The sequence below is a fragment of the Gadus macrocephalus genome, chromosome 4 (genome assembly GCF_031168955.1).
Source record: "Gadus macrocephalus chromosome 4, ASM3116895v1".
In the NCBI taxonomy this organism is placed as follows: domain Eukaryota; kingdom Metazoa; phylum Chordata; class Actinopteri; order Gadiformes; family Gadidae; genus Gadus; species Gadus macrocephalus.
In genome coordinates this window covers 16,769,417-16,782,174 of record NC_082385.1, presented here as the reverse complement: position 1 = coordinate 16,782,174, position 12,758 = coordinate 16,769,417, and the positions used below count along the sequence as shown (strand labels likewise).

Genomic DNA, 12,758 nt, shown 5'->3' with positions numbered 1-12,758 from the left:
ATTCAAGCTTATAAGGAGAACTATTATAAACTCACCAGTGTGTTTGAACAGGGCCATCTGTTCCAGGTCTTTCAAAAGCCTTTTGTCATTTACCAGCGATTCGAGATTTTCAAACGCTGAAGACTCCCTCTTCATCCATTGGCGCTTGCTTTGTTCCTGGGCTGTTAGAGGATGATGTCCACACCGGTTTGTTTGTCCATCATCCTCCGTCCATTCATGCTCATTACACACGTGGTGTAGAATGGACTGGCATCTGCATTTCAGTATCTGTATGAAACAAGTATTGATGTTGATAGGTTTTCAATGTAGTGAGTCCCCGGGACCCACAGGTGGCGAGTTGGGTGGGTCCCTGAGAAATTCAATGGGTCCCGACTCCCCAGTTTAAAAAATGTGTTTCTTTTTTATTATTATTCTATTTCTTAAATTAAATTAATAGTGTTAAACTCCTTGATGGTGGTATGATATGGTTATAATAAACGGATATATTAATGAGCACAGTCACAAATGGAGATTCATTCACCTTCTTTTTTAGAGCTGCATGCACAGTGTCTGCTATACTGGACAGCAATTCTGTGGCTGTGTATCGTGAACCAACCCAGTCGCCAAGAAAAAACGTCAGTGGTGTACGTTTCCATGAACACTGGATACGTAGCATTTCAACGTAAAAAATAGCGTGTTATACCTACAATATCCACGTGTGCCGCTGTGGAGGCGGGTTTCGGGGTTTGGGTTTCACGGCTTTCGCGGCAAATTGTGGACACGATTGTTTAGGGGGGGGGGGTGGGAGACTGTTGATGACCGGGGAGGGGGGGAGAGACACGTTTGTTGAGGGGGGACGACGACACACGATTGTAGGGGGGGGGGACACGTTAGTTGAAGGGGGGGGGGGGGGGGGGGGGGACACGTTTGTTGAGGGGGGGGGGAGACACGTTTGTAGGGGGGGGGCGCGCTCGACAACGAGAGTTGGTTTTTATTGAACGCTCGACAACGAGAGTTGGTTTTTATTGAACGAGACTTCAACACGGAACAGCTGCGCGAAACGATGGTCACGTCACTCTCGGTGACGGTGTCGACAATAATGAACACACGAACAATGTTAATAGAACAACACACAACCACATAACATCCCGAACCCATTAACCCCACTTAATCCTAACAACAAAACAAGTTAACAAAAGCCCCATTTGTCAACTGAGAACCCCAATTCCCAGAATCCCCCGCGGCTCCGGAACACGGCGTAGCTTATATTAATCTTTATTATCTGAATGGGAAATGCAATATTTTAGGACAGATACACCATTAAACGCGTTTCTAATGACATTTCTAGCGAGAAATGTACATTTTCCTTACATAATCTTCAGTCAGTGAATGTGTATGATCTTTATTAATCTTTATTATCTGAATGGGAAATGCAATATTTTAGGACCGATTCACCGTTAAACGTGTTTCTAATAACATTTCTAGCGAGAAATATACTTTTTAATTGCATAATCTTCAGTCAGTGATTGTGTCTGATCTTTAGTTTTATAGTTATTAGGAGTTGATCGGCTCGCTCGCATGTTTCAACGACGTCAGGTTGCTTTCGCTAAACTAGCAGCTCACGTGCTTCCTGCGTTTGTGTTATTAAACTGTTACTTTATGTAACTTTTAATGATATCATCTTGTTAGAAACACGTATATCTGAGAGCCAACCCAGTCGCCAAAATCATACCTACGTTGACAGTGTACGTTTCGTGAACACTGGATTACGTCGCATTTCAACATAAAATAGCGTGTTATACACACACACACACGCACGCACATGCACAGACACACACACACAAGCACACACACGCACGCACAGACACACAGACACAGACACAGACACACACACACACAGACACACACACACACACACACACACACACACACACACACACACACGCACACACGCACACGGTGCATTTCGCTGCTAAAACAACAACAAAAAAAATATTCCCTCAAATATTATTACTTTCAAAACGTTGGCCAAAATGGCCAATAATATCTTTTTTTTTTGGGATGCTTCTAGGACATTTTGGGTGGATTTTGAACGGTATGTGGGGGGCAAGTTTTTTGCAGGACCTGGCAACCCTGCGCTGTTGCCCGAGATCTGGATCCACCCCGGCGTGGTGCCGTCTCCTTTTGACCTTTTGACCCCAGACTACTGGGGGAATAGCTGAATCAATTCATTAGTCAATCAGAAGCATGTAAATATCTTTCCGGTGGCGTAAGAGGACGAACAAGGTGTCCTTCAACATCTACGCTTCCAGGCGATTGCAACGGTGCCACACATGAGCATATTCGAACATGTTTAATGGTAGTAATTAGCTGTCGAAATTGGAGGCCTTAATCAATACTGAGCAGCTATTGATTTGCTTCCCGATAAAGATTTGTCACAAATGACATGTTATTTAGCATCTACACGTTGAGCTGAGTCCAATGACACCAAGAACGACACTCTAGCTAATGGTAACATGTATTTTACATGGTACACCTAGGTCTAGGACATGATCTCGGTGTAGCAAGAGGCCGAGCTTGATCTCATTGGACTCAGCTTAACGTGTAGATGCTAATTAACATGTAATTTGTCAAAAATCTCCATCGGGAAGCAAATCTATAGCTGGTCATTATTGATAAAGGCCTCCAAAATCGACAGCTAATTACTACCCCGAAACATATTCAAATATGATCATGTGTGGCACTGTTGCAATCGTCTCGAAACGTTGATGTCAAAGGACACCTTGTTTGCTCTGTTGCACCACCGGGAAGATATTTTCATACTTCTAATGGATTGATTCATATTTTTAGGTTCTCGGAGTGAGACTTTAAGTGGCTGCAGCAGAAGTGTTGAGACGAAAGATGATATCAAGAGATTTATAGAATATTCCCATTCACATTATGATTCTTCGTCGTAACATCCGACCAAACATCCTTTACATTCACAGAGCGAAGATTATGAAAGTCCAGGCTCAGCAAGTGCTCCATCTCGTTGCACCTGCACCCAGCGGCTCGCTTGCAAGATTTTGGCCTGAAGTTCTTCCCAGACCAACACCCTAGCCATCCAACATGCATATCTGAGAATCAGGCCTCTCTTTAATAATGACAAAAAGTTATGAGAGAAATACACATTAACTTTTTGTTATCTCATAAGCGGCGTGGTGCCGGCTCCTTTTGACCTTTTGACCCCCGACTTCAAAAACGTGGCCACAGGCCAGCTGTGTCTACACACCTTTAGCCACAATCCCACAAAAAATGGGGAATAGAAACTAACCTCTGTCTTATGTACATTTACTGTACTGTTGGAGGTCACGCCCCTTTGCCGACCTTTTCAAGATAGCTAGGGATGCTAAAATGTTTACACACATTTCCCGGGGCCCCGTGTACGACATATCCGAGATTTGGAGTTCTAGCCCTTAGAGATAAAAAAGTTTTCCCAAATGGAGTGTCATTTGGACAAAGCCCCTCAGAAGTGTAGCCTGCAAGACCTAATGGTTCAGAATGTGGTGGAAAAACTGTTTTTGAGATAGGAAGGTCCTACCGCCCTGAAATAATAATACCTTATTCTAGGGCCTAACTGGGACCTCCGCACCGAAACTTGGCCCGGTCGGACCCCGAGGGCAGGAAGGGGGGGCCCTTCCTGCCCGAGACTTGGCGCGGTCAGACCCCAAGGGCAGGCCCCCCCTTCCTGCCCTCGGGGTCCGACCGGGCCAAGTTTCGGTGCGGGGGTCCCAGTTAGGCCCTAGAATATGGTATTCAAATTTCAGGGCGGTAGGACCTTCCTATCTCAAAAACTTTTTTCTGAATTCTGAACCATTAGGTCTCGCAGGCAACACTTCTGAAGGGGCTTTGTCCAAATGACAGTCCATTTGGGAAAACTTTTTTTCTCTATGGGCTAGAACTACAAATCTTGCATATGTCGTTCTCGGGGCCCCGGGAAATGTGTGTCAACATTTTAGCATCCCTAGCTATCTCGAAAAGGCTGGAAAAGGGGCGTGACCTCCAACGGTGCAGTCAATGTACATAAGACAGAGGTTAGTTTCTAGGCCCCATTTTTTGCGGGATGGAGGTGTACATTTGTGGCTTAATGTGTGTAGACACCGCTGGCCTGTGGCCACGTCTTTGAAGTCTGGGGTCAAAAGGTCAAAAGGAGCCGGCACCACGCCGCTTATGAGATAACAAAAAGTGAATCTGTATTTCTCTCATTACATTTTGTCATTATTGAAGAGAGGCCTGATTCTCAGATATGCATATTGGACTGTTAGGGTATAGGTCTGGGAAGAACTTCAGGCCAAAATCTTGCAAGCGAGCCGCTGGGTGCAGGTGCAACGAGATGGAGCACTTGCTGAGCCTGGACTTTCATAATCTTCGCTCTGTGAATGTAAAGGATGTTTGGTCGGATGTTACGACGAAGAATCATAATGTGAATGGGAATATTCTATAAATCTCTTGATATCATCTTTCGTCTCAACACTTCTGCTGCAGCCACTTAAAGTCTCACTCCGAGAACCTTCAAATATGAATCAATCCATTAGAAGTATGAAAATATCTTCCCGGTGGTGCAGCAGAGCAAACAAGGTGTCCTTTGACATCTACGTTTCGAGACGATTGCAACAGTGCCACACATGATCATATTTGAATATGTTTCGGGGTAGTAATTAGCTGTCGATTTTGGAGGCCTTTATCAATAATGACCAGCTATAGATTTGCTTCCCGATGGAGATTTTTGACAAATTACATGTTAATTAGCATCTACACGTTAAGCTGAGTCCAATGAGATCAAGCTCGGCCTCTTGCTACACCGACATCATGTCCTAGACCTAGGTGTACCATGTAAAATACATGTTACCATTAGCTAGAGTGTCGTTCTTGGTGTCATTGGACTCAGCTCAACGTGTAGATGCTAAATAACATGTCATTTGTGACAAATCTTTATCGGGATGCAAATCAATAGCTGCTCAGTATTGATTAAGGCCTCCAATTTCGACAGCTAATTACTACCATTAAACATGTTCGAATATGCTCATGTGTGGCACCGTTGCAATCGCCTGGAAGCGTAGATGTTGAAGGATACCTTGTTTGTCCTCTTACGCCACCGGAAAGATATTTACATGCTTCTGATTGACTAATGAATTGATTCAGCTATTCCCCCAGAAGTCTGGGGTCAAAAGGTCAAAAGGAGACGGCACCACGCCGGGGTGGATCCAGATCTCGGGCAACAGCGCAGGGTTGCCAGGTCCTGCAAAAAACGTGCCCCCCACATACCGTTCAAAATCCACCCAAAATGTCCTAGAAGCATCCCAAAAAAAATGATATTATTGGCCATTTTGGCCAACGTTTTGAAAGTAATAATATTTGAGGGAATATTTTTTTGTTGTGGTTTTAGCAGCAAAATGCACCGTGTGTGTGTGTGTGTGTGTGTGTGTGTGTGTGTGTGTGTGTGTGTGTGTGTGTGTGTGTGTGTGTGTGTGTGTGTGTGTGTATAACACGCTATTTTATGTTGAAATGCAACGTAATCCAGTGTTCACGAAACGTAAACTGTCAACGTAGGTATGATTTTGGCGACTGGGTTGGCTCTCAGATATACGTGTTTCTAACAAGATGATATCATTAAAAGTTACATAAAGTAACAGTTTAATAACACAAACGCAGGAAGCACGTGAGCTGCTAGTTTAGCGAAAGCAACCTGACGTTGTTGAAACATGCGAGCGAGCCGATCAACTCCTAATAACTATAAAACTAAGGATCAGACACAATCACTGACTGAAGATTATGCAATTAAAAAGTATATTTCTCGCTAGAAATGTTATTAGAAACACGTTTAACGGTGAATCGGTCCTAAAATATTGCATTTCCCATTCAGATAATAAAGATTAATAAAGATCATACACATTCACTGACTGAAGATTATGTAAGGAAAATGTACATTTCTCGCTAGAAATGTCATTAGAAACGCGTTTAATGGTGTATCTGTCCTAAAATATTGCATTTCCCATTCAGATAATAAAGATTAATATAAGCTACGCCGTGTTCCGGAGCCGCGGGGGATTCTGGGAATTGGGGTTCTCAGTTGACAAATGGGGCTTTTGTTAACTTGTTTTGTTGTTAGGATTAAGTGGGGTTAATGGGTTCGGGATGTTATGTGGTTGTGTGTTGTTCTATTAACATTGTTCGTGTGTTCATTATTGTCGACACCGTCACCGAGAGTGACGTGACCATCGTTTCGCGCAGCTGTTCCGTGTTGAAGTCTCGTTCAATAAAAACCAACTCTCGTTGTCGAGCGTTCAATAAAAACCAACTCTCGTTGTCGAGCGTGCCCCCCCCCCCCCTACAAACGTGTCTCCCCCCCCCCCCCCCCCTTCAACTAACGTGTCCCCCCCCCCTACAATCGTGTGTCCCCCCCCCCCCTCAACAAACGTGTCTCTCCCCCCCCCCCCCCCCTCCCCGTCATCAACAGTCTCCCCCCCCCCCCCCCCCTAAACAATCGTGTCCACAATTTGCCGCGAAAGCCGTGAAACCCAAACCCCGAAACCCGCCTCCACAGCGGCACACGTGGATATTGTAGGTATAACACGCTATTTTTTACGTTGAAATGCTACGTATCCAGTGTTCATGGAAACGTACACCACTGACGTTTTTTCTTGGCGACTGGGTTGCGTGAACTGTAAGAAACAGCTTTTTGCTGCAGAAGTTTGAGATCTGGGACACCAACCTCTGCCATAAGGTTGTTTAATGACTCAAACTTGGACATGGGGACACGCTCCTGGGCCATCCAGTGAGTGGTTTTTAACAGCACCAGTGCTGCTTTGTCCTGCTGACTGTCCACCTTCACCTGACTTTGTTCCAAGTCTTTTTGTAGAGCAGGAATACTGAGGCAGGACTGATGTTCTTTGCTTAAAACATGACGAGTGATGGTGGAGTGCTGGTAATTGGTGCATTTGTTTGATTTGTGCATAGATGTGCCTGTTTTGTTATAACTAGTGCAAATGTCACAATACATGAAATTGTCATCTGAAAAGCGCAGCCGTTTGTATGTGGTGAGCCACTGCTTCAGAAAAGTTCGCTTTTTTTGGGAGGAACATGTAGAAGGTCGAGGCACTTCTTCTGCAGTGGGCTCATCAGGCTCAGTAGAGGGGGAGGCAGAAGTAGGTACAGGCAATGTTGAGGTACTCTCTCTAGGCTGATCAGAGTCAGGGAGGAGTGCAGAGGTAGTGGGGACAGAAAATGCAGCTGCAATAGTTTGCTGACCTGCAATAGGTTTCATCTTTTTCTTTGGTGGCATTTTTGCGTTCTCTCTTCTCTGCCTGTTTCTCGAGAAAAACGGGATCTCGTTGGAAGCGCGATGTATGCGCAGGCGCCGTTTGGGCATAACAATATGGCGGCTGCCGTTCAATGTAGTTTTCATCACCACCACCGGATTATGTTTCATTTATTTCATTACAGCACGTCCCCTAAACGTTACAACATAATCGACACGAATGAGCACAGCATCGAGCAGTGGAAACGTGGGTTTGTTTACTATGAAGTTCGTATTTTTAATTGTTGAAATGAAATCAGCGGTGACGAGCTAGTTGTTTTGGTAGCGGCTAAATTAGCATGTCGCGATACTTTGTACAGGGGATCACGTCTGCGCCGAGTAGATGCGCAGAGGGTTGAAACAGCGCTTGTCCGGTCTGCTCACAAGAAGGTTTCTTTGGCCAGTTACTGTGATTAAACACGAGTTGTTTAATGTTCACAATGTATCGTTTTTCATGGGGAAAATGAGATGCGTCCCCGGGATGCATGGATAGTGAGTTTAGTGCGTCCTTTCAGATTTTAATGCGTCAGGGACGCAGGACGCGTACCTAGCAACATCACTTATAAGTAGGGCTGAACGATTTTAAGAAAAAATTGAAATTGCGATTTTTCTGGTAGAGATTGCGGTTTCGATTTCAACCACGATTTATTTTCTTCAAATCAAGTTTCAGTATAAATTAATATAACCAATGAATTCCATTAAGGTAATGCAATAATGAAAACTGCTGGCAACAGATTTCAAATGCAAGACTGTTTATTCAAGTACCTAAGAAACAACAACCAAAAAAGTCAAATAAAAAGGGAGCCCTCTTTCTTAAGTAAACTTGCTTCAATGGCTCATCAGCATCAAAATAATTGCACTTTTCTAAAATGTAAAAAAAAAAAAAAAACGCAGCTTTGACGATCCCAAAATCGTAATGCTTGAGATCGCGATTTTCGGTCGAAAACGATAGATCGTTCAGCCCTACTTATAAGACTATATATTTTTGGTCTCTAAAAAACTGATGAACAAAGCCTTTGATTCCTTACCTCTGTATCACCCTTGCTTGTTGCACAGGTAAACCACATGTGGTTTATGATTGACCTATGAAAGAAAAGAAAATTAGTAATTTAGAAACTTACAAAACAATGAAAAGCTTGGCACTTTACAAACCAACACTGACCTGCTCCATGCAGCAAGAATTTCGTTCCCTTTAATTGCTCCTTTGCTCTGTATCTTCTTCCTCAAACCTGAAAGAATAAATGTAACATAAGTTCGGTCCCCTCACAACAACATTTGTTGATTTTTTTCGTAAAGTACAGCCAAATCCCATCCTTTTATCTGCAATATATAAATCACTCTGTGCTGCAAAGCTCTGGACATGATTTGTGAATGGGGAGGGCTAGAGAATGGGGGAGGATTATGTTTCGTTGTGTGTGTACAGGGAAGGCAAAAAATACATACCTTTCGCTGTATGCCAGATGTCAAACTCATGCTGAACATTGGGGAATTCTTCCCTCATGATCTTGCGTATCGATGTTGAGCGGTCCGTGGTCATCACCTCAATATCTAAGCCATCACCCATGATCTCCTTCATGCCCCTTTTGAAACCGAGTGGTTCCATGGCAACAGAGCTGCCGGCTTCTGTAGACTAGAAAATAAAGTTGAATAGTTACTTGAATTTAATAATAATTTTCACAGCAGCAATAATAACCTATATTTTTATTTTCCAGTGTTAATCTTTTATTTACCTGCAGCAGTTCTGTGTGAATAATCTCCTTGGTGTCGTCCAACATGAGGGTGTAATGGCAGTACTTAGCACTGAAACCTGGGGTGTCACACCGGCCATCCCCTGACAAGTGTAGCTTCTTCCCATCCTCCTGTTCTAGGTACACTCTGGCCATGATTTATTTTCTCTGTTGTTGATATAGGTCTTCAATGGCAGGGTGCAAGTAAGCCTTCTGCATCTCATAAAATGTAGTCTTGGCGATCATTTGGACATTCATGGTCTTGCACCAGTCTGACAGTTCAGTGTACGTGCCACCCCTGAACTGAACAGCTGCCGCTGCGAGGAGGTTCACCTCTGCCATTCCCCTCACTTCAGGCGATGATCTCCATGTCCCGGAATGTCCAGCAAGACATGTCCACGTCACCTTCCTTTGCGCCCCACAGTCAAAGACAGTTTTTGATGACAGAGGCTTGCCGCACATCTGGCAAAATTTTAAAAGTGACATCAAGCAGGACTCATTCACAATGATCTTCTTTCCATGCCAGTCATTGATGCCTTCATCTTCTGATGAAGACGTTGACGTGGGGGTGACAGTTGTGTTGGGCTGATAGTTTTCGTCTGCTTCACCCACAGTGCTAAAACTTGAATCAAGGGTCCCAGGTGTGTCGGGGCACGATGTCTGCAAAACAAAGAAGAGGTTTATTTTTAATTGTAAAGATGACCAATTATAGGTTTATCGCCCGCAGCCATAGTTTGCAACGCTGAGCGTCTTTCACTGGCAAACCGTGAAAACGTACACTCTGTCCCAACCTCGACTTTTCGGTGCAACCGGGTACCAAACAACCACTGGGCATGATTGCTTTTGGAAAAACGAGTCAAAACTAGTCAACGACAGTTCGTGAATAACTTTGTGAATAAAGTTTGTTTGCTCGCATGGGTCCTTCCCCCTTTTAAACGGAAACAGGTGGGCGGGGCAGCGAGCGCAATGCACTGTGGTAGTTGGAGGTGTTCTCACTTTGAGCCAGAGAGACCATGAAAACACTCTAGGATGAAATTGGTTCATCCTAGCCTTTTTTCAGGCTAGGATGAACCAATTTCAATTTTTTTTTCACATTTATAATACATTGAATTATTTAATTCATAAAACCTTCATATTCCCACCGGTGAACTATCCCTTTAACATGGCAGATACCTGTGTATTGTTTATCATCTGCGGTAAGAGTGTAACATTTTCAACTCAGTTCCTTGGTAGCACCTACTTACAGTAAGAATCAATTCTGATGGAAAAAATGATGTGTATGAAAAACTATTTTCTTATCTATTGTTACTATTATATTGTTTAAAATGTACGCATATATAAAAAAAAAATATAGCGCATAAAAAGTGGCTGGTAAAAAAGATGAGTGGCTGGTCGATTTTTAAATCTACCTGCCACAGTGGGCAAAAAAGTTAAATTCCATCTCTGGTGTGTGTGTGTGTGTGTGTGTGTGTGTGTGTGTGTGTGTGTGTGTGTGTGTGTGTGTGTGTGTGTGTGTGTGTGTGTGTGTGTGTGTGTGTTAACAATATCTGACACAACTACACAATAATTACGAGAGATTTAGCAGTTAGATTTAGGATTTGGATAAAGATTTATTATTTAGCTTATCGCGTTTTCCTGCATGCTACAGTGAGGGTTTCAGTGCGCCCTAACAATTAATCCCCCGCCCCCTCCCTTGTCCGTTCAATTTGGGAACGTGTTTGGTTTCATTTCGCTTGTTTCGTATATTTTAATTAATTGATTAATTAATTAAGGTTAATTAATTAATTAACCAGAACCTATTTGCCGCCCTAGGTGATCGCCTAGGTCGCCTGTGCCGATCGCCGGTCCTGACTGGACGATAGGACCGCTTCTGTGCCGCGTGGTCACGGCCAGCCAACATCCACTGCTCCATGCTGCTAGTCGTCTGCTCCAACCAGCCGACCCCCGCTAGTGGCGCACTCTTGTAATGTCAACATGCACTCATATTCCCACCTTCATTTATAGGGCTTGGTTGAAGTGAACCGAATAAACCAAATAATTTCAAAAAGCATATAACATAGATTATTCCTTGTATTTTTTATTTTCTTTACAACAAAAACGGAGTGCGTGTGTGTGTGTGTGTGTGTGTGTGTGTGTGTGTCTGTGTCTGTGTGTGTGTGTGTGTGTGTGTGTGTGTGTGTGTGTGTGTGTGTGTGTGTGTGTGTGTGTGTTTTCTTGAAAAATGTTGCTTTATAATGAATTGCTTTAAACGGATTGCTTTTAATAGAGGCTACTGCTACAGTAAAGTGTTTATAACTTGTACACTAAACGATCTGGTGTCTCTGTTCGTGTCTGTCGTTTTCACTCTATAAAATCTATGGTTTCACTCAGAACTTTGCCACGATTAAACTGTATTTGCAATAACATTGCTTAACAACATAACTCTGAAATAAGTAGCCTATATTGTTTTAAATTGTTTTATATTATCAACACCTAGGCTGTATTGCCATGCTGAATTTGTTTCCCTCTCGTCCACTTGGAGGAATTATTGTCCTATTCGAAATAGCCTAAATTAAACAACATGAAATACCATCTCCAGCAACTGGGTGGGGGTGGAGTGATATCACGACTATATAAATATAATGCAGCCTACATTCAGCTCATAACGACACACAGACAACTGCGGAAGACCGGGACCGAGTCTCTGAATATTGAAGACAAGCGATGAAGCCTGGTTGTGTTTCTAAGTTCCTGGTACTATGTTTTATCCTCAACATATCAAAGTCTATGGCCAATGGTAAGTCCCTCCTGGCTGATTTGTATGGTTCTCCTGAGTAGACTAGGTAGACTGCAATCAGGCCAGCTGTCAGTGTGAATGCTGAGTGATTGTTGGTATTGTTTAAAGTAGGCCTATTGAGAAGACAATATTATTATCTGCTTCATTATTGATTAAAGTGATCCGTGTCTTATGATCATGTTTTGAACCGTGAATCAGAAAACGATGTCCCACCAATCAATGCTATCTTTCCTTATTTCCGGTTATCGAATTCCTTCAAAACAATTTAATCGATAGTAGTTATGATATTGGGCGTTCACATCACGAAACATTTTCGCGACGTCGGAAAGTTCTCGTTAACGACGAAAATGTTTTCCCCATAATTACCAGCGATCTGAACGCGCAAGGAAATATGCTCATTAGATCAATTTATCCATCTTTCGCCATCTATTCGGACCAACTGCATTGATTGCTGTGCAGGCTGATCTACGCACACCCGTTCTCTGTTGATTCGCCGCTCCCTTGCAACTTTTAGTTGCGCGTGAAAAGTGTTGAGTGAAAGACGCGCGTTTGGGAAGAAGAAAATAAAGTCTTGCTTAAGGTCTGAGAACGCAAATAAATGCCTCAAACTGTTTTACGCAATTACTGTGGACACTCCGCTATTTGGTTTCATTTAGGCCTACTTATTAGAGCATGTAGACCTACTGCTCAATACTCAACCTAAAATTACGTCCAGGGTATCAAAATGAACAAGAACTTCTAATGTGCATTTTTATGTGATTCCTAACATCTGAACAAGAGCGAGAAAAGGCAAAAATAAAGGCCTCAAAGACGTTTTCAGAGACCTTCTCTAAAATGGCAGGATCCTTTCCAAAAACTCTTGTCTCTCTCCCTCCCTCTTTCCATGTCTACTGACTATCCGCCGACTGTGGACCTTGAATTCAACCAGAACTTAGTTTGG

General features: G+C 43.2%; 1 protein-coding gene and 1 long non-coding RNA gene across 2 annotated transcripts in view; one reads left to right on the top strand and one right to left on the bottom strand.

The window, feature by feature from the left end:
• LOC132456257 (proteinase-activated receptor 2-like) overlaps positions 1-12,758 on the top strand; it is a 155,117-nt gene that overhangs the window by 84,005 nt on the left and 58,354 nt on the right. The gene's annotated exons all lie outside the window — the stretch shown is intronic.
• On the bottom strand, positions 290-8,301 carry LOC132456259 (uncharacterized). Its single transcript, XR_009525404.1, has 2 exons — positions 7,012-8,301; positions 290-446 (listed from the first exon to the last, which is right to left on the bottom strand). It is a non-coding gene; the product is annotated as an uncharacterized LOC132456259 (long non-coding RNA).